Below are 5,000 nucleotides of genomic sequence, written 5' to 3'. Positions count from 1 at the left end.
AGTAAGGGGATTAAAAACGGGTTAAAAACAATATAAAAACAAGTAAAAACGAGGTGCGAAACACCTAAGAAACCACTTGTGCGGGCTTCAAGAGTAGTTACCAACGCCTGTAGGGTACCTACGTCACATGCATCTACGCTCTGGTCGGGTGCTAGAGTCTGAGCCACTAGAAAGCGTTTCAGTTTACGCAGGCTCACACCATCCCTCCACGTTAGCATCTTGGCCTTCAGCTGGAACCCAATGAAGTGCAACCCAAGATCCACGAATAGCGGATAGTGACTCGTCCTCTGACTCAAAAGCCATGGAAGGGCACCCTACCAAGAACCCTGAGGAGGCAAGCCAAAACATGCCAGGTTGGGGCCCACAACCCGGATCTAGCATGTTTAGTCGTCTAATAGAGACCTTTAGTAGAGCTACACGCTCTGAACATGCGACAAGCAAAGTAAACAAAGAAGGAGGGGTAGTAGATTCGCAATTCACATCTTATGTAGACCCTACCCTCCCAAAGAGTGTCCATGTGGATATTCTACCCACTTCGTTTAATGAGGACCCTACTGAGCTACCAGAAGGGCACCCTACTCTGATGCTCTTCCTAAAGTAGAGGTCCCTAGAAGTCAATCCATAAGAAGTGACATTGCGTCCACTTCAAGAGAACCGTTTGGCACGTCAAGTCTAGATGGGATATTTCTCAATGAAAATTGGGAATATGATCTACACATAGAGACTCTAACTGTCCTATACACGGGTTACACATACCATGTAGGCTGGTTAGAAGTCATATGATCTACGTCTAGTGCCACTAATCTAGAGGAGCAACAACAAATGATATGTGAGGTTATTCATAGAATTATCCAATTCGAGAGACAAAATAGGGGAGTGAATCTAGTTTCCACTGGCCCTATGAGATTTTTGGATACGGGCAAGGCCAAACAACCAACCCTGTCACAATTGGAGACTCCCTCGGTGAGTCCCATAGACCCTTCGTATGTTGTTTCGCCTGGAGTCTCAATGCAGGTTGAGCCCACGAGCAGTAACTTTAGCTTTCCAACCTTGGCTCAACTTTCCATTAGGGAATCCACAATGCCTACTCCAATGATGAGCATGACAGAAAGCGCACCTGTTTACCACTGTAGTTAGTACGACACCGCTACCTAGTGGAACAGTACCTACAACAGTGCGTGCCAGTGCCTATCGACCATATATACCTATCGCTACTCATGCTCATGTAGCTCCTATGCCTCTTAGTATGCCAATGGCGTATGCTCCACAACCGCCTTATCACAACCCTTATCCAAGAGGAGCTAGGCCTAGTCACATATCATATCCTACGTCAGCTGCATACATACCAAGACAAATGCCAACTCCTATCAACCAGGCTATCCCAGAAGCGCCCCCACCAGCTATGCCTGCTCACCTAGGTGATCTTGCAGCGTTTGCTCAGACGATCGGACGATATATTTGCTCAGATGATCGGACGATATATTTGCGGAAAACATGCGGGGCATGCCTGAGAGGGAACCTAGAAGCAAGGCAGTACAAGTTGCCAAGCTCACTCAGAACTTCAGTGGTAACGAAGATGTTAGGAAGCACATTGAAGTTTTTGAACACGTGTGTGATTCCTTGGAAGAGCACAATGAGCTGCATAAGTGTAAAGCCTTAGGCTTAACCTTGAGTGGGAAGGCCGGAGATTGGTATCGAACTTTAAGGGTTGAAGAGCGTACTCACTATCCCACTCTCAAGAGATTGTTCTTGAAAGAATACATACGTGAGGGTGTGCTTTGGGGAGTGGGAAGGCCGGAGATTGGTATCGAACTTTAAGGGTTGAAGAGCGTACTCACTATCCCACTCTCAAGAGATTGTTCTTGAAAGAATACATACGTGAGGGTGTGCTTTGGTGGGGAGTAGCATCTCAACTCCAAAAAGCTGAACGCGAGGAAGGGGAGTCGGTGAGAGACTTTATTAGTCGATTAAAGCATCTAAATTCTCGCTGCACTCCCGATGAGCACTTCAATAACAACCAACTGCTTGATAGATTCATCCGAGGATTGCGCCACGAGGACATATACAATGGCCTAGTCATTAGAGGTCTTACGACGTGGGAAGCAGTCACTGCCAATGCAATTAGAAGACAACTTGATGATTTGCAGGTAAAAAGGTGTCTTCGAAGACAAGATCTGTTAGTTCGCACGTATCTGGGCACGAGCCAATGACGGTAAAACCTATTGCCAAGGAGTCCAAGATATCTGAAATGTCTGTGATGACTGACCTTACTAGGGGTAATCGAGCTCCTCAAAATAGCCATATGTACTCAAGAGAAGAGAGCAACAATGGTGTTCGGTTTGCTTAGGACCACATAGTACGAGTGAATGTCCCACATTTAGAGTTAAATTCAATGGGAAAGATAACGAAAAATCACAAAGTCAAGTGGCAAAACCATCTTTGATTGTTTGCCACCCCTCTAACGCTTCAACACCCAGAGTGGAAACAAGCAGTGTGGTCTCCAAGGCTCTGCTTACTATGCCAAAGAGTACATACAAATGGGTCCCAAAAGCTTCATTTTAACAGCTAGCTTCCCTGCTCAATCTCATTCAGACAAGAAGCCTCATAGAAAGAGAGCAGCTACCCGCCCGAGAAAAGGCAACGTAACATCATGATGGATTCCTAAAAAATTATTAGTAGCCCAAGGGTACTACGAAGGGAATGACCAAATTTGGGTCCCTATACATAAACTGAATCCCTCTACATCACCTGTAAAACCTTGCAAACCAAATATTGCCACCCCAACGACAATTCAAGACCGTGGTAAGGGAAAGGTAATAGAGTGCTCCGCACCACTTTTTCCAGAGCTAGTTTGGATTCCCAAACGATATCGATCAATACCACCTAGCTCAGGAACGGGGGGCCACATGAGGCTTCTAGCTCCTCATGCCAGGCACACGTTGATATAGAAGTTTCTACATGCTCTACACCTACTCTTGTCAACACCCAACCAATGAGTGTACGTCTCCCCTTGTAAGAGTATCATCGGAAACCATTTCCTCCATTCGTGAATAGGAGCGTACACTACCATCTCTGCAATTTGATGTGGCCACAAGGGTCATAAAAAGCTATCTGTCCACATCACCAACTATGACCCGCTGGACAAATTGGTTCCAAGAGGCTGCAACATCATTGTAAAAAATATAATCTACCTAAGGAAAGGGGGAGTATGTACTCACGCTCGACATTCTATTGCTTCCTCCCTAACCTTCTCCCCTGACAATGTAATTCCCCTGACAATGTAATTCCCAAATTCGAGGGGATGTGTATATATATAGCTTCATACACATAAAAAGAAAAGAAAAATAAAAAATAGTAAAAAGAGCAAGACCACATTAAGAGAAGAAATATCCGTATACAATTAGCAACTAGATTGACCTGTCACATAAACCTACTGATGCTATATCTGTGTTTGCAGATATGGCAAATGCACGGGCATCACACACTTCATCCACTCCCACCTTTGGTGAGAGGTATCATTTGTACCTTTCTCACCTTTGGTGAGAGGTATCATTTGTACCTTTCTCAGATATTTCACATGTGCTATCCTGTAATTGAAACTGAATTGGATCATATAGATATACTAGCCAGAGAGGAAAATGTTGAGGAATTAGAATGGCTAATTCGCCTATTGACCATGACTGACCCCTACTCCGTAGAGGACATATCCCCAATAGCCCAATGCTTTCCTTTTCCACAAGATGACTATCCTCGCATGGTTACATTCTTGTTGATGAGTTTATGTGGATGGGAAAACGAAAAGGATATATCTGATGACGATAAATGGACGGATGAAACTCATGGCACTACCGAGGCTGACTTTATTTATTTGGATGATGCGGATAGATGCTTAGCCTTAGGGCTAGAGCCAGGACTCTACAACATCCTCTTACCATATCCTTAGTAGTAGTGTGGTGACTGGTAGGTAGATTAGTGTTTTCAAGTTGTTTCTAGTTTGGAGTCCTTAAACGAGTCTTTTATTTTCCCCTGATGTGCCTCTCGAGGTATAGTGTTTGTTAGTTGGTTGTACAAGTTGAAAAGTTTGAGGTGGGTTTGCTTCCAAGTCCTAAGATTGCCGCAATGTTCATCATAAATGTCTACATCAAATTGCAAGCTTTCTCATCAAATCCACGAGATCTCCAATTTACAGGTGTAATTCTTCCATGCCCACTCTCTTTAATTTTTCCTGTTCAATTAATTGCATGAACTGAAGGCATGACCACATGGAACTTGTCAAGGTTTTACTTAGTTTTTGAAGTTGCCTGACGTGCTAGTGTAAATCATTAATGAGCTTAACCTTATTAGATATATTCTTGAGAATGCATGAAGTCTTTAGTTAACATGGGAATATGGTTGTCTTAAGTCTAGGGTTATAACCATCTTAATGTTTGACACCTGGCCATATGTGTGTTAACCTCTAAGACATAGCTCTTACCCCTTGGTCGAAAGGATGTAAGAACACATTATAGTTCAGGAGCGAAAATCACAAAAAAAAAGCCTACAATTAATGGCAATGCAAGTCTATTATGTGCTCTAATGTTGGCCTATCGCCTTATTGACACTTGGTAGGCGAGGAGTATTCTACTCCAGACCGATGCCTTGGGTTGGTAGGGGGTAGCCTTGCCTAAGGTGAACTAATAGATTCCTGGAGAATGCCTTGTGTTAAACATTGTACCAGGATTGATGTTAGTTTTGCCTTAGGGAGGTCGCCATTGTGTGTAAAAATTGTCACGTGCATAAAGAAATAAAGGCAAAAGGCTCCTGTAATAACTCTGATGTTTCTTGTGTCCCTAGACTAGTGGTATTAACTTGTTCTTAAAGTAGACACATTGCGGCGACCATCTGTTTATTTATTAAGCTTAGTAATTTTCCTTGACTTCGGCCATTTATAGACCTTGATTAACCTTCGACACCCTGCTAACTCTTGAATTACTTTCATTAATTTTAAACTCCTATTAATT

The sequence above is a fragment of the Cibotium barometz genome, chromosome 39, assembly GCF_041138505.1.
Source record: "Cibotium barometz isolate CiBa-2024 chromosome 39, ASM4113850v1, whole genome shotgun sequence".
NCBI lineage: Eukaryota > Viridiplantae > Streptophyta > Polypodiopsida > Cyatheales > Cibotiaceae > Cibotium > Cibotium barometz.
Note: the sequence above shows the minus strand (reverse complement) of the source record.